The 23517-nt window shown below is 33.6% G+C and overlaps 1 long non-coding RNA gene across 2 annotated transcripts in view; it reads right to left on the reverse strand.

Annotated features, from left to right (window-relative positions):
* LOC116420629 overlaps positions 1-23517 on the reverse strand; it is a 143296-nt gene that overhangs the window by 46384 nt on the left and 73395 nt on the right. For both annotated transcript variants that reach the window (XR_004231005.1, XR_004231006.1), the window contains one exon: positions 16684-16779. This is a non-coding gene — a long non-coding RNA (uncharacterized LOC116420629). The remainder of the gene's footprint in view (positions 1-16683; positions 16780-23517) is intronic.

Below are 23517 nucleotides of genomic sequence, written 5' to 3' on the forward strand. Positions count from 1 at the left end.
TAAAGTCCATGTTGGACAATAGAGTTTGAGGTGATTCCCAGATGTCTTATGAATAGTACCAGCAAACAATTGAAACTGGAAGTTTTGAACATAGAAGAGAGGTTGAGTTTAGAGATAGATATTCAAGGACAGTGAATTAACTTGAGAAAACCTCAGTTTCTAGCATTAGAGACCTTTTCTCTGACATTCAGTATCTTCATGTGACAAGTACAATTGCCTCTTTAGAATTGTTTTAAATCAAGATATCATATATATATATATATATATATATATATATATATATATATATATATATATAAATTGCATGTGGCTTAATATCTTATCAATATGAGAAATCAAACCTATTTAATGAATAGTGGTCCACTTCTTCAAAGATAACTATTTTTATTTTAAGCTGATTTAGAAACTAGAGATCTGACAGTTAAGAGGGGAAGACAATTGTCTCTAAAATACATATTCAATTGGAGGTCAAACATATGCCTATGAAAAGGCAAGAATTTGATCTTTAATATAATAAGCACCAATTACTGCATTCATATTCATTGGCAAGAATTAAGTAGAGAGACTTATTTCATTAGCTTCTGTTCTACATTCTACCAATGGAACTCTTCATACTCTGAGTCCATCAAGAAAAAAGGTGAAATTTCTAAGAGGGTACAACAAGAGCTAACTACATGCAATGATATACCTACCTTAGAACTATTTTCCCTAGAAAATGAATCTTAAGTACCAGAAACTTCCTTCATATTCTCTCAAGTTTAGTCCCCAGGAGTCTTTCTATTATCCATCATGCTTTATTCTTCCTTCTCCTATATAACTAGCTTTCTTCCCCTGCTGTTCAAATGTGCCTTTGATGTCATCTTTTACAATACTTCTCACTGACAATGTTCCTCACACTACTTAGCCCTTATGTTCCTCTACTAGGATTTGGGTCCTATATGATATTTTTTGACGTTTTTAATGTCGTATAGCATCACCAGAAGAATATCAATATTAAAAATGGGGTTTTGCAGTAGAGAGAAGGTAGAAGGACTCAATCCATTGTGCTATATGACAGTTGTGCAACATAGAGATACTGACAGACTAAATTAGTTGACCGATTATAATTTCCAACTACATGATGTAATCTTGGCAATACTTGAATGTATATAGGATTGTTTTGATGTAGGGATATTCACTATCCATAGATAGCTATGTTCCACTATAGGACTTTCAGAGAGGATCCACATAATATATTGGAAGCCTTTCTCTGGGTCTTTTTATATTTAGTAGGTTTGGGCAATATTATGGCTATTTTCTATGATCCTACAACACAACTAGCCCAACCCCCACTTTTTTGGTAAAAATATAGAAATTGTTTTTTATTTTTTTATTATTATAGTTTTTTATTGACAACAAATGCATGGGTAATTTTTCAACATTAACCCTTCAAATCATTTCTGTTCCAACTTTTCCCTTCCTTCCCTCCATCCCCTCTCCTAAATGTCAGGCAGTCTCATACATGTTAAACATGTTAAAGTATATCTTAAATACAATATGTGTACATATTTATACAATTCTTTTGTTGCACAAAAAAATCGGATTTAGAAAGGTTAAAAACAACTTAAGAAGAAAAACAAAAATGCAAGCAGTCCACACTCATTTCCCAGTGTTCTTTTGCTGGGTGTAGCTGGTTCTGTTCATCACTGATCAATTGGAACTGAATTGGATCCTCTCATTGCCAAAGATATCCACTTCCCATCAGAATTAATCCTCATATACTATTGTTGTTGAAGTGTATAATGATCTCTTGGTTCTGCTCATTTCACTTAGCATCAGTTCATGTAAGTCTCTCCAACACTCTCTGTATTCATCCTGCTGGTCATTTCTTACAGAACAATAATATTCCATAACATTCATATACCACAATTTATCCAACCATTCTCCAATTGATGGGCATCCATTCATTTTCCAGCTTTTAGCCACTACAAACAGGGCTGCCACAAACATTTTGGTACATACAGATTCCTTTCCCTTCTTTATGATCTCTTTGGGATATAAACCCAGTAGTAGCACTGCTAGATCAAAGGGTATGCACAGTTTGATAACTTTTTGAGCATAGTTCCAAATTTCTCTCCAGAATGGTTGGATCCATTCACAACTCTACCAACAATGCACCAGTGTCCCAGTTTTCCCGCATCCCCTCCAATATTCGTCATTATCTTTTCCTGTCATCTTAGCCAATCTGACAGGTGTGTAGTGGTATCTCAGAATTGTCTTAATTTGCATTTCTCTGATTAATAATGACTTAGAACACATTTTCATATGAGTAGAAATAGTTTCAATTTCATCATCTGAAAATAGCATTTGCCTGATAGTTGAACAAATTATCAATTGACCAATGCATGTTAAATATGTTGAAGTATAAGTTAAATACAATATATATATATATATATATATATATATATATATATATATATACATGTCCATACAGTTATTTTGCTATACAACAAGAATTGGACTTTGAAATAGGGTACAATTAGCCTGTGAGGGAAATAAAAAATGCAGGCAGACAAAATTAGAGGGATTGGGAATTCTATGTAGTGGTTCATAGTCATCTCCCAGAGTTCTTTCCCTGGGTGTAGCTGGTTCAATTCATTACTGCTCCATTGGAACTGATTTGGTTCATCTCATTGTTTAAGAAAGCCACGTCCATCAGAATTGATCGTCATATAGTATTTTTGTTGAAATATATAATGATCTCCTGGTCCTGCTCATTTCATTCAGCATCAGCTCATGTAAGTCTCTCGAGGCCTTTCTGAAATCATCCTGCTGGTCATTTCTTACAGAACAATAATATTCCATAATATTCATATACCACAATTTATTCAGCCATTCTCCAACTGATGGGCATCCACTCAGTTTCCAGGTTTTAGCCACTATTAAAAGAGCTGCCACAAATATTCTTGCACCTACAGGTCCCTTTTCCTTTCTTTAAGATCTCTTTGGGATATAAGCCCAGTAGAAACACTGCTGGATCAAAGGGTATGCACAGTTTGATAACTTTTTGAGCATAGTTCGAAATCTCTTTCCAGAATGGCTGGATGTATTCATAGTTCCACCAACAATGTATCAGTGTCCCTGTTTTCCCACATCCCCTCCAACATTCCACAATATCTTTCCCTGTCATTCTAGCCAATCTGACAGGTGTGTAGTGTTATCTCAGAGCTGTTTTAATTTGCATTTGTCTGATTAATAATGACTTGGAGCATCTTTTCATATGGCTAGAAATAGTTTCAATTTCTTCATCTGAGAATTGTCTGTTCATATCCTTTGACCATTTATCATTTGGAGAATGACTTGATTTCTTATAAATTAGAGTCAATTCTTTATATATTTTGGAAATGAGGCCTTTATCAGAACCTTTTACTCTCAGTAACCTTCTAAAGAAAATAGACTAGATGACCTTTTAAAGCCCCTTCCCAGCTCTAAATATATGATACTATCATATTATAATGTGGTCAGGTCATATAGAAAACTGTCAAAGATGAATTTTGAACCCCTAGTTTTCCTGCGTGTGCACCACACCACACTCATCTTGCTTTCCTTTCTCAAACTTAAAAGATCAGGGAAATGAAAATATAGACAGATAGAATAGATCTGGACAAGACCTTAAAGCTGCATCTCTTCTGAGTCTAGATCCACAGCCCTTTAACTCTATGCAGCCTTTTTAACCTACAAGCTATTTGCAATCAATGGCTTGACTTTGACAAAAGCTATGGAATCATACATAAGTAGAAATAATTTCCTGAAAAAACTTTTTTCTCTATGATTCTTCCGCTTCAGAGACCTTTAAGGACTCCTTATATAGGATAAAGTTCTTAAAAATGATATCTGATGCCCTCCACGATTTAGTCTCTCTTACCTTTCACAATTACCAACAAAGTACAATCTCATATTCCCTTTTTATTCTGCATAAATCCCCCAAACTGATCTCTCAGTACTAGTATATGCTCTTGACATTTACAAAAAACCTTGCATGTTTTTTTTAATCTTTTAACCTTATTCCTTATTTTCCCCACCCTGGAATCTCTTTATGTATTTAACTTCTACCTATCCTTTAAAAACTGAATCAAGTCATACCATGTATGTAGAACTCACCACCCTAACTGCTAGTAATTTCTCTTATAAGTGATTTTACTTATTTCTGTAGCAGGTAGCAACATGGTATGTCATTGAAGATCTAACCTTGGACGCAGGAAGATAGTCTATCTCTGATATATATTAGAGACTTGACCCTAATCATTTAATTTCTCAATGCCCCTGGCACCTTTTGAAGACTGAAAGTTTTAGACCCCTTAATGACATGAATTGGCTAAAGGACTTTCTTCACTGGAAATTTCCTATACCATTGAAATCACAAATAAGCAAATAACATATGCTAAATACTTACTAAAAGGAGATAGGAACTAGAAGTATTATTTTGCTCTCTCAGATAACTTCCAGATGAAAAAATTCCCTCTTGGCAATTTCTCTGAACACTTTCAGAGGTATCTGAAACTTATCTTTTTCTGAAAGACTTGCCAGTTACACTACATGTAGCCACCAGAACTTGAAGCCACGTCTTTCTGGCTCTTGTTCTTCTATGTCACTTAAGAAGTACTCCCTTAAAAACCTGGAAAGACTTATGTGAATTGATGGAAAGTGAAGTGAACAGAACCAGGAGAATATTATATGTGTAATTGCAACATTGAATCATGATCAACTATGAATGACTTAGCTTTTCCCAGCAATACAACAATCCAAGACAATTCCAAAGATCTCATAAAGAAAAATGCTATTTACATTCAGAGAAAGAATTGGTGCAGTCTGAGCGCAGATTGAAGTACACTATTTTCACTTCCTTTATTTTGTGCATTTTTGCCTTCAGTCTGTTTGTTCTTTCACAACATAACTAATATGCAAATATGTTTTATGTGATTATACATATATAATCTATATCAAATTGCTTACCATCTTAGGACAAGGAGAAAGAGGAAGGGAGAAAATTTGGAACTCAAAAATTTTAAATAAATTTTTAGAAAAAATAAAACTAGAAATTATGACTAGAAAAAATAAAATACTATTTTAGAAAAAGAAGTACTTCCTTATGTTGAAACTTGCCTCTTCACTATTTGTACATATATTATTTTACCCCAAAGACCATAAGTTCCTTGAGGAAAGAAACTATGCCTTATGTTTTTAAAAGTCTCCTGTTACATGGAGGAAATACTTTGGACATAGCAGATGCTCAGCATATATTTGCAGATTAATTAAGTATTCAAGCTTTAACTATTTAAAAATAGTACAATATCAGTTATGAGTTAGACTAGAGCTGGCAAACAAAAGCCGTGGTCACAATGTGGGGAGAACAGATTAAAATTTAACTGGAAAATATTTATCAAAACATATATACAGTAAAACTTAGATAGTGTTAATATGTGGTTTTCTAAGTCAACATGTAACCATCAGGGTTCTTTATACATAGTTTATGGTCTACTATCTCTATTTGATTGTGACATCATTGGTTTAGTGTAGACAAAATGCAGATAGCATGTTCAAAAATTTCTGACAATAATTAGTCCTTCCCATTCTAGTTTCAGAAAACCTAAGGACCACAAGCAGTCTGAGGGTTCTTTACTGAAATTTCAAAAACATCCTCAGAAGACCAAAATATACTCTTTATAGATCTTTTGATTTTTTGATTTTTCTGTATTAAGAAAGTATGAGTCACAAAACAACAAAAATAATGACTGATTACATTTATCAGAGGGATTCTAATATTTAATGTTCTTGCCTAGATACATAAGAGCATCATTTTCACACAGGTTCTTGATCCAATCACATTCACTATCCTTCAGAATGGTTTATCATTCAGGACATCCATGATGGTGATGAAGTCTTTATGGGATGAAATAAGTGTGGTAGCAAATACCATCCTAAATATGTCAAAAACATACCAAAAAAGCTCCCTGATGTCTGAAAGTACCGGCATGGGACTCCAGACTTCAAAGAGAATAGGTAATATAGCTTGATGGAAGACATTACACATGGTTACCAGTGTGACAGCTAAGGAACAATTCAGACGTGAAAATTGTTCAGAGTCTCATATAGCCCTATTTTCCTCAGCAGATAAATATACGCAACCACAAAATATAAAGTACACACATGGCTAAAAAACTATAAAATTAATCTGACAATTCAATGTTAAAATCAGTATCCTCTGGTTTAAATTCATGGATGTCAAGCCTTGCCCTCAGGCCTGGGCCAGGGGCATCCAGAATCCAATGATTATAAGAACTAAATTTAAAATGCACACAAAAACATGCTTCCCATGATGCTATTATATGCTGATGCTTGCACTTATTGCAAGGGGAACAGAAAGTGCTTGTTGTGAGAATTCATTAGTAATAAATACCTACAGTCATTCAGTTTTGTCTACCACCCCGCAGTTAGATAGTTATGTCCCAGTAAACCAGGTCTTTTTTTTTTTTTAATAAACTATATTTTTTGATGGGTATCTGGGATGCCCACTAAACAGGCTTTAAAAACTATAACCATGATCTCTATGTATAATACTATAGTAGGAATATAACTTCCTCATAAAACCAGGGAGACAATTATATATGGATTTGTTTTATTATGATTCATTTAATTCTTTGCAACAAATGCTTGTTAGAATGCATTGGAATAAATAATAAGAGTATGGTAGGTACAAACCACTGTGATATGTACTGAGGAAGATAGAAAATTTAGACAGGACATAGTCCTTGCCCTCAAAGAGGTTCTGGTTTATTATAGGGTTAAAAGAATCAGACTCTAGTTTTCCAATTTAAATTAAATACTAATATGATACTAAGCAAGTTACTTCCCTGATTTGGTTTTCATTTCCTCTTAATTAGAGGTATCCAGAAGTAGAATTGGCTATGTCTGAATATGGCAGATTGCTTCCCTACCCAAGCTAAAGTCTCAAACAGAAGTTAGTCCTCTAATCAGAGATGTTACAGAGAATATAATTAGGCCTGGGAAGGTTAGACTACATGGCCTGTGAATTTCTTTCCAATGGTTAAAATTTCGTGACTCTGAAATTCTTGTATAAAGATAAAAGACAAAGCCACAATGGGAGTAAAATTGCTCAGGTTGAAGTACAAGAGCCTTAATTGTATTTGTCTATAATTTTGTGTTAGGCCACCTTTACTTTGTTGACACTAATTTATTTTGATAAATTTTCATTATGATTCTGTGATTCACATAATTCCTTTCAGACCTCATTGTATTCTGTGTCTTTTTTCTCTTATCCTGATACAAAGATTGCCTTTGGGGAGAGGGGTATTGACAATGTAGAATGAAAGTGGCAAATTATATACTTGAAAACAGTTAGCTTCATATCATATTGATATTTAATTTAAATTGGAAAACTAGAGTCTGATTGTTTTAACCCTATAATAAACTAGAACCTCTTTGAGGGCAAGGACTGTGTCCTGTCTAAATTTTCTATCGTCCTCCGTACATACCACAGTTTTAGATCACGCTCATGGAAATAAATGCTTTATAGGAAAACATGATCTTCCTCCTTCATTTGTGGAAATAGAAAGTCTTTATTTTTAACTGAATATTAAAGTTATTCTCTCTTTAAGTTCTGAAGTTCTTTCTGCAAATTAAAAAGCCAATTTTTTTTTTGGCTTTTGATCTGGACATATGATTTTATCACTGTCTGAGGTTAATGATTGATATGGAAGCTTTCTTGACAATTCAAGCATGCAACTTTTATGTCTTTTATCCTAAGAGACATTGATAGGTTAAGTGTTTGGTCCTTGGTCACACAGTCAGCTATTAAATGTCATGGACAGGACTTGAACCAAGACCTTCTGATTCAAAGCTAGCACTATCTATTCTATCACACTGCTAAAGGAATAAGATAATAATAAAATGGACCAAGAATGAGAACATACTTCTTTAAAATAACTAGTAAAAGTATGTACACAGAGAAATAATATAGATACAATTGCAATTTTTTAATTTGATGTTTTATGATCCTCCAATTACATGCAAAATCCCCACTTTTTACCAAAAATATTGCTCATGGTTAGGTTGTGACAATACAATAAAAATTATAGTACTCCCTAAATTAATTCATTTATTTCATTCCAAACCAAACTAGTAAAGATAGAGCCAGAAAGAATACTAATAAAATCTGGAGGAACAAAAGGTCAAAAATCTCAAGGGAAATAAAGAATCAAGGTAAACAGAAAGAAGGCTTTACAATACCAGATTTAAAACCATACAACAAAGCAGCAATTGTTAAAAATCATTTGGTACTGATTAAAACACAGCTAGTCCAATAAATGGAATAGATTAGTTATTCAACATACAAAAGCAAACACAAACCCAAAGGATTCAATGAAATGTACTAGAAAAATTAGAAAGCAACCTGGCAAAAATTAGGCATATACACATTTTGTAACTATAACTTAAATAAAAGAGGCTACATCAAAAACAAATTATAGGAACATATACATTTAAAGTAACTCTATGTGACTTTAACAGTTCTTATCTATTTAGTACTTTGCTAACATAGTGCTTTCTTCACAACACTGTGAGAAAGTTAAGTATTTGTTTTCCCTATTTTTTCTCTGAAGAAACTGAGTCCTTTAGATATCATTATTTGATTGTTCTAGCCAGCTGGGATTTGAATTTTGTTTTCCTGAATTCAAGTTCAACATGTTTAATATTACAGCACATTGTTTCTTCCTATGCCTAAATTCTGATAAATTCTAATGATATCACTATTCATAGTTAAGAAATATTCATGTTTATCTGAGTTGTCTGCAATGAAAAATACCTAAAGAGTAATGGTTTGGGGAAACCTTTATTAATAGTTTGAAGGTGACAGAATTGATAGAATATATATTTGCTATATTCACATGCCAAAAGACTTTTAGATACTGTACATTTCTGTGTATATAATTCCATGCAATCTGTGTTGCTTTTACTTGCTAGTATTTCATATTTATAATATGGCAATTACGTCAATTCCTGAACACATATTTAAAGTAAATGATGAATTAAATACAAACATAAATGGTGCAAGATGATAAGGGTTAAAGAAAATTCATCTAGTTATAGAATCAAAGACTTGAAACTAAACATTAAGGAACATCTGAGAGTAGCTAAATCAGTAGATACCATGGTAAAAACCCTGGATCTAACATCTGAGGATCTAGATTGTAATTCCAGTTCTACCATTTATTAACTTGTACAAACTTTGTCAGATCCTTTATCTTTTCTACATTGCGCTTTTTTTTCATCTATAAAATGATTGTGGGATTGTACAAAAGATGGACTAGTGACCTTTAAAAACTTCCTAATTGAACCCTTTCATTTGACAGGTAAGAAAACTTTGATCTAGAGAGATTAAATGTCTTGTATAATGTTACAAAGTCAAAACTTGAATCCATGTTCTCTCTGCTTTTCATACTACCTCCTAGTCTAACTCCCTATCCAAAAAGGAAGTCACTTTCACAACATTACTGACCAATGCTCTATGATAAAAATAGGAAGACTCAAAGTTCTAGATACAGAAATGACTCTGGGACTGGAAGTTTGAAAGACCAGAATATGTCCACCTAGATGATTCAAATATTTTTTATGTCAGATCAGCAGTAACAGCTCTCTATACTGCTTTATTCTGTTGCCCTGGGGAAAGAATAGCAAGAATCAGAGACTCAGAACTGAAAAAAAAACTTATAAGATATCTAGCCCAAACTTCTTAATTTTACATGTAAGGAAACTGAGGTACCTGGAGGGAAAGTGATTACCTGAGTTCATAAAGGCAAGCATCAGAGGCAAGACTTCCCTTTCTGAAGGTCAAGTAGCTTAGGCTTATCATGGAGTCATTTTCCAAACCAGCTTTCAAGGAATTACTCAACACAATATGAAAGTCTCACTACAGATAGAGCTGTCACTTTTTAAAACATTTATGCCTTGCTGCTCTCATCGAGTTGAGATGTTAATATTGGTGTGCCATAAAATAACATTACCACACTCTGACAAAGCATGGTAATATTTTGGCACACCCTCATACCCACATCAAGATATATGGCATGTTAGCCTTAACATAGCGAAATTGAATCATGTCACAACTTGTTATAAGCACATTTATTGCACATAAATTATTTCGGTGATACTGGCCATTTAGTTTGTAGAATGTAGGGTTACCCCAGATAAGTGGAATAAACAACAAATAGAGTCAAGGGCAAGGCTTGAACTACATCTCTGACATCACATCAAAGGGCTATCCTGAAAGATGAGGACCAATACCCTCTGATGAACTGCTTTTACATGCCATCCTTGTGCTAAAAAATAAATAAATAACACTTTCTTGGAAGCATTCCATGGAATTCTCTCGCAACTATGGATATCTATTTTAGAGACTGTAAATACTCCTTGGTGTTCAAAGTGTTGACTAAAGGAAGCTGAAAATATTCTAATCATATTTTACATTTACAGAAAGACTTCTATTTGGAGATTTTGATGCAATGTCTAAAACACTACTTTTATACTCTCTTCCCAGAAGTATTGAAGAAACTAAAGAGATGAAGGAACTAATTCAAAGCTGCATGGATTAGACTTTGGCATTTCGAAGGCAAATGTGCATCTTAAATAATTTAATTTCAGGAAATAACTTTGCTATCTGATTTTTTTTATCTCTTAATTTCAAAATAATTCATTTTAAATAAGCTAAGTTTTTTTAAAAAATGGAATACAAATGGAATGTAGATCTACATACTCATTATTTCATTTGATAGATCATTTATTTTATCACACTTTTTCAAAGGGACCCAAAAAGGGAGGGAAACAAGATTTGGATAAATGTTCTGATCATAAAATAGAACCAGGTAATGTGGTCCATTTCAACAAGCATTTATTAAATGTCTACTATGTGCAAGATACCATAACATGTTCTAGGGACATGATTGCAAAAAGAGAATAATCCATGCCTCAAAAAGATCACATTTACTCTAAGGAACTATATATAAACAGGTAATTAAATGCAAAACATATAAAAGTAAATAAAAATGATTTCTAAGTAGGAGAATACTTACAACTAGAGTTACTGATAAGAAAGTCTCCTGCAGGAGGTAGCCCTCAATAAGGCATGTCTAACTAGTATGAAATTATATTCATTTCTAAAGCCATGAAAGTTGGTTGGTGAAGGAAGAGGAATTGTTATAATTGATATCACCGAAGAAGAAACAAGGGAACAAGAAAATTTTCTGAATTTGTCCCATCATACAGATAAGAGAGTAGAATATTTCTTATACTTCAGATTTTTAAACTTCTTCATAAACCTACTGCCATAAGTGGTATGACATCAGGCTATAATTTCAAGCACAGTCACAGAAATTACTCATCTGTTTGCAATCATCATTTAAAAGAAGGACCTGTAAAACATAGTTCAGTGTTGTCATTGTTGCTTTCTAAATAACACACTGGAATCAACAGGCTATTAGCCCCATTATCTACAGAGAGGTGTTGCTTTGACTGTACTCCTAATGTAAATGACTTTGGTAAGGTCACATTAGTGAAACATATTTCTCCTTTGTGGCGATGTATTACCTGGATCTAAGAGTGTACATTTTTCTTTTTTTCTCTTTTTTCCCTGAGGCAATTATGGTAAAGTGACTTGCCCATGGTCACATAGACAGAAAGGGTTAAGTATCTGAGGCTAGATTTGAACTCAGGTCCTCCTGACTCCAGGACTGGTGCTCTATCCACTGAGCCACCTAGTTGCCCCCTACATTTTTCAAGCACTACATGAGATTTAGTTACACAGCTCCCTGCTAAAATGGTTTAAATTCCACCTTCAGTCCTTGGAAATAGGGCCCATGAAACCTGTAGCCTTTCTCTAGCAGCTGGTAATGCACAGAAGAAAGAAGGGATACTAAAAGGGGGAAAACTAAATTGGTTTTAAGCAGCACCTCTGGTATATAGGGTGACCATTTTTATCATGACCCCTGGGGACAAGAAGGAAATCCATTTCTCATTATCAATTATAAAATCCTATTATGTAAACTGTGATTTTATAAAATCAGGTTATCTTCCAACTCATAGACATTTTCCTGTTGCATTCTGCGGAAGCCACATAAATGGTGTATTCTTGTTAAAATGACAAAAAATAATTGATTTCTTTTTGTGGGGTATCCTTATCAATGGGTGCTGCAAGGGTTTGATTTATGGAGTATTAACAGAGAGGTTCATTAATTGATTTGTAAATAAATACAGCAGAATCTACATTTCAGACCAGTTATTGATAGAAACCATTTTCTTTTCACGGCAAATACCCTTAATCTGCTTTAAAATATAGTTTCCCACTCAGCAACAGCTATTAAAGTGCTTCTCACTAATGTAACCTCCATAGTTAGAGGTTCTCTTGGACATAAAACTCTGTTCAAGCAGTGTTTTATAAATCAAATGCAAAGTGTTGCTTAAGTTACAATTCTCATACTTCAAAGCAAGTCCTATACAATAACATATGAAATAAAGTAAAATAAAATAAAGTATTTGGGGGTGGACAAGCATCTGTGTCCATTTTAAAAGAACAGTTGGACAAAAAGAAAAAAGCTTTTCCAACGACTATGTCTATGGTGCTTTTATACACACATGCAGGCACACAGAGATATTTTTTTTTCCTATGACAGAATGAATTGTGCTATTAACAAGTCCTTATTGGTGAAATCACTTACAATTTTATACATAAAAAGAGAAATGAATGAAATGAGATATTTAAAAATACATATTACAATTTACATGAATAAATATCTAAGGCTTTTAACTACAAGAATTTTAACTATTATGAATACACAGTAGGAAACTGGCCATTCTTGCTAATCATTTACTTGATGAATGAAAAAAAAAAATCTTTAGGGGAATCACTCTTAAATACTAAATAAAAACCACTTAAATACAAAATCATTGTTTGGTTTTGAATTTTAGTTTTTGTAAATAGTTAAGAAAAATGACATGCCATGCCCAAGACAAATTATGATTAAAACAAATTTGTTAGGTTTTATAACTGCAGTCACTCTTGAACCCCAGGACTGTACACAATAAGCAGAAGAGGCCTATCCATTGCTAGTAATCCCTTCTATGTAACCAGATGCCTCAGTTTACCAAGGTACATAATTCATTAAGAAATACTAGAGAGTAAATCCAGTAGGATTGTTTGGTTAAAACTACAGCTCTCATAAGATATCAACCCTTCAAATATCTGTTCAAATATCATCCTTTCCTTTTATTTTATTTCATATATCTTGCCATAATCAAATATTGTGGTCTCAAGTACAGGTTGTCTTCTCCTTCAGTTTCCCAAAGAATGGAGTTATAAGGAAAGAAAGATCCAAGTGTGTACATGTGTTGTTAGGGTGTATTTGAGGAATGATTTTATCAGGCAATGGTCTGTGATAGGCTTTAGCTTGAAGGATCTGGTCTGTATCAAACCAGTAAGATTTGAAACCCTTCCCTTTGGAATAGGTAGAAGGCCTAAACAAGGAAGACACTGAACAAAACAATATTAAATCCGGAAAACAGCCTCAGGAGCAATGGGTAAAGAATTTTCTGATTCTGTCATCAACCAGGAAATTTCATTAGGACACTGGGATTAATATATTTTCCACTAGCTCTCAAAGTAGGCAAAATATTAGTTGAAAGGAGAGAGTGAGAAATGACTTAGAGAACAATCTTTTCTAAAAAAGTTTAAAACAATCACTTTTCAAACATCTTTTCATTCCTTTAAATCTATATTTTCAAAAAGCAATGAAAACTTTTGAAATTGGTTTTTTTTAAATATATGAAACTATATCCACATTGGATGTGCAAGAACCTTGTTTAAGAACTTTTCCCCCTCAAACCATGGCACCATTCTTCCTCCAGATGGCTTACAAAATAATTTATAAATGACAAAAGTTCATTGGGTTTATAGCAGCTGTTCAGCTCAAGCTCTTTGGCCACCCACTTCCATAGAACTGAGAGCTTTCAATCAATTTTTCTCTCCCCCTGGACCTTCAAACAGCATCAGAACATGTGTACAATATGTTCTCAGAAAGTAGTAAGCCAAATAGGAAGGATTAGAACAACAAGCTACAGAACCCAGTGCCCTAAACACATCACTTTTCCCGAAAATTTTAATCCTAGGCAAGCACCAAATAGTAAAGGGCTGAGTTGCAAAATCTTCTTTATCCTTGAATCCCCTTTCTTCTTCTTCTTCATATATCATTCACAGCTGTTCTCCTGAACTATGTGGTAAGAAATGTCTAATGCTTTCAAAAGCTCTATTTTTAATAATTCATGGTCAATACTATGGTTACTTAAACCACTCAAAAAATGCTCAAAGCAGCATCTTCTTCTTCAACTATTCCTATAATTCCTTACTTCAGTGATGCCCAGCTTTTTATGTCATACAGGGACTGCTTACCTGGCATTTGTACTTATGCCAAGTTCCAACATAAACATTCTCCAAGCCCCTCTTATTGCTTTTATTTTTTCTCCCTCTACATCTTCTCCCTTACTATTAATACTGTATTAATGTTGTTATAAATAAATAATAATAACATATATTTATATACTTAGCTATTTTAGTGGAGCCAAGATCTAATTAATGTGGGCACCCTTTTAGCCAGTACAGATGACAACCCCTTCCTGATACCTCATCTACTGAAATTTCTAGATATTTCTTTTTCCTACAAATCCACAGGCAATTTCTGTGAATGCATCTTGTTTTACTGAATCAAATGATGTTTTAATTTTTTTTCTAAATCAATAAGTAGAAAGTAGAATGTTATGGGATTTCCATCAGGTCTGTTACATATATAAATATGCTGTTATCTTCCCAGTTTCATCTACAAATATTCTTGGGATATGGTGGCTTATTTGGGTCTCATGTCAAGCTGGCTCATTTTCACCTCAAAATGAAATTTGGGACATTATGGTAAACAACAATTACACTACTGTTTTGTACATAATTTTTAAAACTTTAATTCTATATGCTAAATATACCTTTATTCAAGTCATTTGGAAAAATGCTGAATAGTTAAAGGACAAGGTCAGATCAGATCTGTAGGACACTCCATTTAAGACTTCTCTCCAAATTTATGAAGATCGCTAAATTACTACTCTTTAAATCTGGTCCTTCAACCAATTTTGAATCTACTTAACTCTATTATAATATAGCCCACATCTCTTCATCTACTTTACTTGGATACCATTAAAAAATACTGACAAATGTTTTGCCAAAATCTAGGAATATTATACCTCCAGTATTCTCTTGATCTAGACTGTCTATCTGTCTAGTAACGCTTTCAAAGACAGAAATTAAATTTGTCTGAAATGATCTAATCTTGATAAAGCCACACTTCTATTTTATCACCACTTCCCTTTCTAAATGGCCATAAACCATAACTTTACTAATAGATTTTAGATTTTGCCAAGAACTGAAGTCAGGATCACCAGCTTATAATTTTTTACTCCAACTTTTTCCTTTTGTGAAAACTGGAGTAAAAGTTATTTTTTCTAGTATTATGGCAATGCTCCTGATTTCTTCATGATCATTCCAAAAATTATTTTTGATAGCTTCTTGTAAAGTAGGTATAATAAAGTGGTATTATCCCCATTTTATAAATGAGAGAACTTAGTTTCAGAGAATTTAAATGATTTTTTCCATGGCTGCATAAATGTCAAAGGTGATATATAACCTCAAGTCTCTTATGATACCAATGCCATAATTTTCCATTAAATCATACTATCCTTATTATCCCTGATAAAGGAATACAATATGTACACAAATAAGTGTAATGAAAGTTAAGAGCAAGAGATATAGGTGAAGGTGAAATACATATAAAATGTAATAAGAAAATTTGAAAAAAGAAAAGTTCCCTTTCTGCTGAAGAGATCAAGAAATGCTTTGTGGGGAAAATAGCAATGGAGTTAAACACAGGAGATATAGAATCTTAATAGACAGAGAATTTAGAGGGTGGTTATTCAGCCTGTAAAAATTCCCTAAGGTAGAAAAGTATAGGATATTATTGGGGAACAATTAGCAGTTTAAATTGGGCTATAGTACAGTACATATGATAAGGACATGTTAAATACAACTCGAATGCTAGATCAGAGACAAGTTTCAGATGGTCCTAAAAGCCAAACTAAGTGATCTCTATTTTATCCCATAGATAAGAAGAAGATATCAAAGATTGCAATTAGGTAGTGTAGTAAAGGACCAGGAATCTTGAAGTTCTGAGTTCAAATTTTGCCTTAGACCTTTACTAGCTATATAACTTGGGGGAACTAATAATAATAGCTCACTTTTAAATAGTGCTCATATGTCTAGGCACTGTACAAAAATATATGCCTTGTCCTGTATTTTTGCCAATTAGCTTTCACTTTTCTTTTTTTTTCTAACAATAAGATGGGGGAGAGAAGAAAATAAATGAATGTTGATTGAAATAAAATTTGTAATCCTCTCTTCGTCATTTCCAGTATGATAATAGACTAGTCACTTCTCCCTGTCTGTGCTTTAGTTTCTTCACCTCTAAAATAACAGAGCTGGGCAAAACAGCCTTTACAGTATCTTAACAGTTCTAAATCTATTGTCCCTCAATTTTTATGACTTACCCAGGGTCACACAGTCAGTATGAATCAGCAGTGGTATTTGAATCCAGTTGTCCCCTTGATCAGCTTTGCCATTCTGCCTCAAAATACTGTGGTGATCTGTCAAAATAGCAGGGAGTCAGTAGCAGTTGAATAAAGCAAGATATTCCATATAAAAGTTAGCTTTTAGAATTGTTTTATCTATAGAAGGAAAGTTTAGCGTCAGATCTTTGTCATTACAGACAAGACTGATTTGTAATGATAGAATATAAATCTCTATCATTATTCTTGCTTTTAAATTTGTAACCTCAGCATTTATTGTTTTGTATAGAGTAAGCACTTAATTAATGGTTTTTTTAATTCATTCATTTATCTTCACAATCATATCAATACACTTTTCCCACCAGTGTTATTGAAGCCAGGTGACACAACCAATAGAGCACCAGACCTTGAGCATCTTAATGAGTTAAAATCTAGCCTCAGACACCTACTAGCTATGTGTTCCTTGGCAAGTCACTTAACCCTGTTTGCCTCAGTTTCCTTTCTGTAAAAATGAGCTGAAGAAGGAAATGACAAACCAATCGAGTCCTTGTCAAGAAAATCCCCAATGGGATCATGAAGAGTCAGACACAATTGAAAAAAACTAACAAGAACAAAAACCACATATCTAGTCATAGTCATGCAGTTTATCATTTATGTATCTGAGTCCTTTCTTTTTCAGTCTATCATTTTAGTCATTTCTTTATTCCTTAGCACCTTTAACTTAATTCAAGTAAAATAAGTAAGAGAAAGTAAAACTCGGATGATCACTTCTTATCACTTTTTTGGTATAGCTAATGTAAAATGTATTGGAAGACTTTGTTATGTGAGAATTAAGAGGCATTAAAACTAATACTCTAAATAACTTTTTGGAATTGCATACATATTGTCTTAATTTCTATCTTTTTTCACACTATAATCCTGAGGATAATGGTGAGCTGGCAATACAGAGTAGATACTTTCTCAGCATGTAAGGCCATTTGGACCACTACCCATGGCCAAATAGTGAATACAAAGAGCTGGCAAGTTGTTTAAATGATATTGGAAACACCATGGGGATTAACTTTCCTACCAAGTGATCTTTGAAATTCTATGCAAACCCTCTTTAGTCAAACAAATAGAAAAAAGTCCAAGACTGAGTTTTTCAGTAACACTTTTAAAGGAAAAAGAGTCTATTGTCTGTTTCCTTAAGCATCTAGAGACTTGGATGGACAACCACCAAACTGCTCACTTGCCTGCTGTGTGCAACAGTCAACTTCCTTAGGATAATCTCATGTTCCATGAATACAAAATGAATTTATATATGCTGATAGAATAAATAAACAGAATTGTTACAATGGGCTCTTGTACAGCATCCACTTCATTTAATGTCTCCCACATCATCGTGTTGGGTCCAATTAGCTCACATCCATGGTTGATCCTAATGGTGCCCATTTGTATTAGGTGGAACCAATCAAAACTCAGATTATTTATTCATTGAATGAGTCTTCAATTATATAGGATACAGGTTCTTAAACTTCAATAAAATAGAAATATACCTTACAGAAATTTATACTACAAAACACACCAAGTAACAGTTATTTAGTTGGAATTTTAGAAAAGGCTAATTGCCAGAAGAGTACAAATTAATTTACCATCTTTCTCAAAGATCTACATAAGAGATGATACGGTGAAGAATAATGGCTGGTTGAACTTTTAGATGAAGAAATTCACTCTATCAATGTAGGACAGCAGCTCCTCTGTACTTTGAGAATTGCCTAGATCCCTGAAAAATCAAAGGGATCTTATGTGGAATCACAGAACTAAGATTCCTCAGAAATTTGACTTGAATTTAGGTCTTTGTAGCTTCAAGAGCCGCTCTATATTCACTTTTACTTTTCCCTATTTGATAGGCATAACATTAAGTTACTTTTGCCAAGTGTATCTATGTATCTACTCTCCCAATGGATGTGCTTCCTTTCTTATTATTTAACAAACATCATAGTCATAATATCAAAGGAGAGTCAGTATAGTAAAATAGATAGCTGGAGAACTTTAAAGTCAGGGAGGCTTGGGAGAAGTCTACAAACAGAAGCTGAATAAGAACCCCTTCTACAACATTCCTGACAAATGGTCAAGCAGTCTTTCTTTGAAAACCTTTGATTAGGAGGGCCTTTCTGCTTCCCAAAGCAGTATATTCTGGCATAAATGCTATTGTTAGGAATTTGGGATTTGTCCTTTGTTTCCCACCCTACACATCCATCCCCACCATGACATGGAGACGAAATCTATCTTTCTGAAACTTCAACCCATTGTTCTTAATTATGTTCCTTAGGGTCAAGTTGGACAAGTCAACTATTCCTATTTAATAATCCTGGAACACTGAAAGACAGCTACCATGTTCCTTTTCCTGTTTTTTTTTCCTTCTTCAGGCTAAAAATTATCACACTCCTTCCATTAATCTTTAAATGGCATGATCTATTAATCTATAGAACTTTCAGTATCCTTCTTATTCTATGAACACTGTAGCAATATCTTCCCTAAAATGTGACATCCACAACTTTGCAGGTACTTCGGATGCTATCTGACTCACATCAGAGCACAATGGAAATATCTCCTTCCTAGTCCTTCATATTATCCCTCTTTCAAAGCTACCTAAGATCACATTAGCTTTTTTGCTATTATAGCATGTTGTTGACTTGTATTGATTTCATTTTGAAGCATACAAATTATTCCCATGCAATTTGACTCATAATAATCTGAATTGCTTCCTAAGAGCACTAAAACACAGCAGATGAATTATTTCCTATTTGTTTTCACTAAATTGAATAAACATTTATTAAATGTCTATAAGCCTAATATACAAAGGCAAAAACTGACATAATAGCTTTAAGGTGCTTATATTCCCTTGGAAATAGAGGACACCATATAAATACAAATATATTATAAGTAACTTTTTTTTTTACTATAATGAATTTCATGGAATAGGAACTTTTAACCCTGTGCAAAAGAGTAAAGAGGCCAATAGAAGAAAACTTAAGGTTTGCTAGATATTAAATGAAACAAGAATTTGGAATTTGAGATTCTATTATTCAGATTCCTTGAAAGTAATTTGGAACCATTTCCCTTCTTCCATATCAAATACAAAAGGACTCTCACTGCATTGTAAGTAAAAGGGATTGAGAGAGAGGAGATAAATATTTGCATATGATAGGGAGGGCAAACATGGCTTTTCAAATGGTCCAGAAACCATGTAAGGAAACTCAAGTCCCCATAAAGAACTGAGTTTGATCATTACTTGGACCACACTGAACATTTTCAGACTGTGCTATTATATTCATTCTCATTCACAACAGTTTCCACTTCCAGGGTTAGTCCATTTGTGATAGACATTCAACATATATAGGTGCCCACTAGACTGCACACAAATTTGATTATGCCATGAACTAATAGTGTATACCCCAGAACTACCACCATTTTCCACATTTTACTTTGGGAATAGTATTCATATCAACACCATCCTTCCTGAAAAGGACAGGTAATTCATTTGTCCTCTAACTCTAATTATAAAATGAGATAATAATAATTGTAAAGCACTTAGCACAATGCCTGGAACATAGTAAGTACAATATAAGTGTTTGCTATTATTATTCATTATTGTTATTAATTACTCTGCTAAACCAAGACATTTCTTCCTAGCAACCACTGCCCTATGTTGCCTTTATTTATGAGAATGTAAACTCTTTGAAAGTATACATTTTATTGCTTTTTGTACTAGTATTGCCAGCATTTAATATAGTTCTTCACACATAGTAAGTACTTAATAATTTTTTTCATTCATTCATTATATAAGAACAGTATGAGTAATAGAACAATAACCATTAACAATAAACAACAATAATATTGTCACATATATTAGCAATTTATAGCTTACAAAGATACCAATTAATAAAAGTTATCATATGCTTTCCTAAAGGACATTTTTAGCTAAAATCAGCCTTAGAAAATCTTAAAGATAGTTTTTCATGTATATATTAATGAGACAAGGAATTGCTATGAAAACCATTATGAAATGAGCAACAATACTAAACAAAGAAAAATATTAACATGAAAGTATTATCTCAATTGGACTTGTAAATATATGAAGAGAACTTCTACTAGAGAGTTTGCTTTTTAGTGCCATATGGTCAACTTTAAGTTATTCAAGGAAAGATGATCCAGTTTTTATATCATCCAGCCTCTGGCTACCCACCATTTGGGGACTTTAATGCACCAGTGAGCAACATTGGCAACTCCACCAGAGAGAAAGAAAATTAAAAGGATATGATACAACTCAGTCATAATTATGACAAAACTCTTTGGAGAGAGAGAGAATTTATACTATTGGCATTCAGAGGACTAAGGCGCAGATTCTGTGAATATAATCTAACCACCATACAAATATCCCACACTAAGTCAGTGGTTCACCCCAGGTTCAAAGAAAATGTGAAACTGTACCATAAAGATGTTTCTTAGTAACTAAAATGGCATGGTCTTCTTTTCAATGTCTATTATTTTAGGGAAACTGAGGAGGGCGTTCCAGGCAGACCAAAATGACATAAGCATAATTGAGATCAAAGTAATAAGAATGATTTCTATCGGGGCATAATGAGAAGATATTTATTAAGGCAAATATTTTGTTTTTATTTGATATGATTGAGATAAAATTGGAGAGGCAAGGAGAGGTTGATTTGCAGGAACACTAAATATCAATTTTCAATTTTATCTTATAGGAAATTGGGAGACTTTGAAAACTTTTAAGCAAGGAGGACTGACATGTACAAAGTGATTATTTCAGAAGATTAATCAGGTAAAAATTTGCAGGTTGGAGTGGATAGTGAAGAGACCAGGAACAGGAAGACAGTGAGCAGACTATTCCAATAATCCAGGTATGATATGATTAAGACCAAGAAAAATGTAGCAGCAATGGGGATTGGGAAAAAAATAAGTGTGGCTGTAACAAACAGTATGAAAGAAAGAGCCAGTTACAATTTCTTAAAAGGAGAGAGTGTGTGTGTGTGTGTGTGTGTGAGAGAGAGAGAGAGCGAGAGCGAGAGAGAGCGAGAGCGAGAGAGAGAGAGAGAGAGAGAGAGAGAGAAAGAGAGAGAAAGAGAGAGAGAGAAAGAGAGAGAGAGAGAAGAGAGCAGCTGGTTGGGAGGGAAAGATGGTGCTTAGTTTTAGACATGTTGTATTTGAGGTAACAGCAGGGCATACAGATGGAGATGTCCAAAAGGCAATTGGCAATGCAAAACCAAAAATTAAGAAAGACATAATGACTAAAGATGTACATTTGGGAGACACCAGTGTAAGGGTGACACAGGATAATCTGAAAGTGTTTAATGTATCCAATGGTAATAAGTGACCATAAAAGGACAATGAATTTTGAATCACAGAACTTGAGTGCCAATCTTTGATCTGTTATTTGCTACCTGTCTGATTATGGGTAAGTCACTTAATCTTATGGGGCTGTTTCCTCATATGTAAAAAAAAAAAAATTAAACTAAATGATCTCTAAGTTTTCCTCCAGTTTCTAGGCCCATGATCCTAAAATTTTATGAAAAATGAAGTAGTATAGGACAAACCTGTAGCATACCTGCTTTTGAGAGGCCAAAAAAGAAAGCTCAAGAACTTGAGAAGGGATAAGGAGGAACCAAAGGTATAGGAAGAAAAATAATAACAGAAAGCAAAAGTAGAATTTTAATTATGGAGGTGAGGAACATAAACATTAGGGATAGGAATAGGATAGCTAAATGGCACAATACATAGAGTACTGGTTCTGGATTCAGGAAAATTGATCTTCCTAAATTCAAATTTGGTTTCAGACACTTACTAACTGTGTGATCCCAAGCAAAGCATAAACCCCATTTGCCTCAGTTTCTTCATTGGTAAAATGAAGTGAAGAAAGAAATGTCTTTTTCAAGAAGACCCAAGGGGAGCATTAAAAGTTAGATACCACTGAACAAGCAGGGATTGGGGTATAATTTGTGATTTCACTGATATCAGCAATCACAAGGAAAGTGTCTCTATCAATGTAAGCCAAAAAGTTTTCTCTAACTTCTAGTCTTAAGAGATTTGCTTTTTCAAGGATACTAGCAAGTTAAATGGTTTGCCAAAGATCACATGGAAACTATATGTCAAAATCAAGACTTTGACTGGTTCTCTTCACTACATCAGCTGCTTCACAGTCATAATAAATAATTCATATTTATACATAGCCTTTTACAGTTGTAGATCATCTTAAATATACTGTTTTATTTGATCCTTATAGAACTATAGAATCTCAAGAAGGAAAGAAGCTCATAAGTCTAGAGGTCAAACCCATATTACACTATGGGTTTTCCCTTCAACCATCTCCTCTAAGTAATCATCTAGTCTCCTTCTCATGACCTCCAAATAGGGGAAAGTCAATGACAGCCCATTCTACTCTTGGATAAGTCTAATCAGGACGTTTTCTCTTAAATGAAATCTTAACCTAAGGTTCCATCAAAACCTGTAAGAACCATAACACAGTAAGACAGTAAGATTGGCAATAGAATCTTTTCATATTTGAGGTGAGGAAACTGCAGCTTAAAAACTTGAATTAATTTAACCAAAATACCACAGGAGATAAATGGAAAGGCCATATATCTAATGGATATCTCATTCCATTGTTGAATCACACCACTACTCCAGGTCAAAATAAAGGCCAACATTTGGTTCATTGTCCCTATTCAAAATATTCCCTACTAAAAGATCTGACAGAAAATTTTAATTAAAAAAAACAATTAGAACAGAATTGTATAGTAAATAACAAGAAGTATT

Source organism: Sarcophilus harrisii, chromosome 1, assembly GCF_902635505.1.
Source record: "Sarcophilus harrisii chromosome 1, mSarHar1.11, whole genome shotgun sequence".
NCBI classification, from domain to species: Eukaryota; Metazoa; Chordata; class Mammalia; order Dasyuromorphia; family Dasyuridae; genus Sarcophilus; species Sarcophilus harrisii.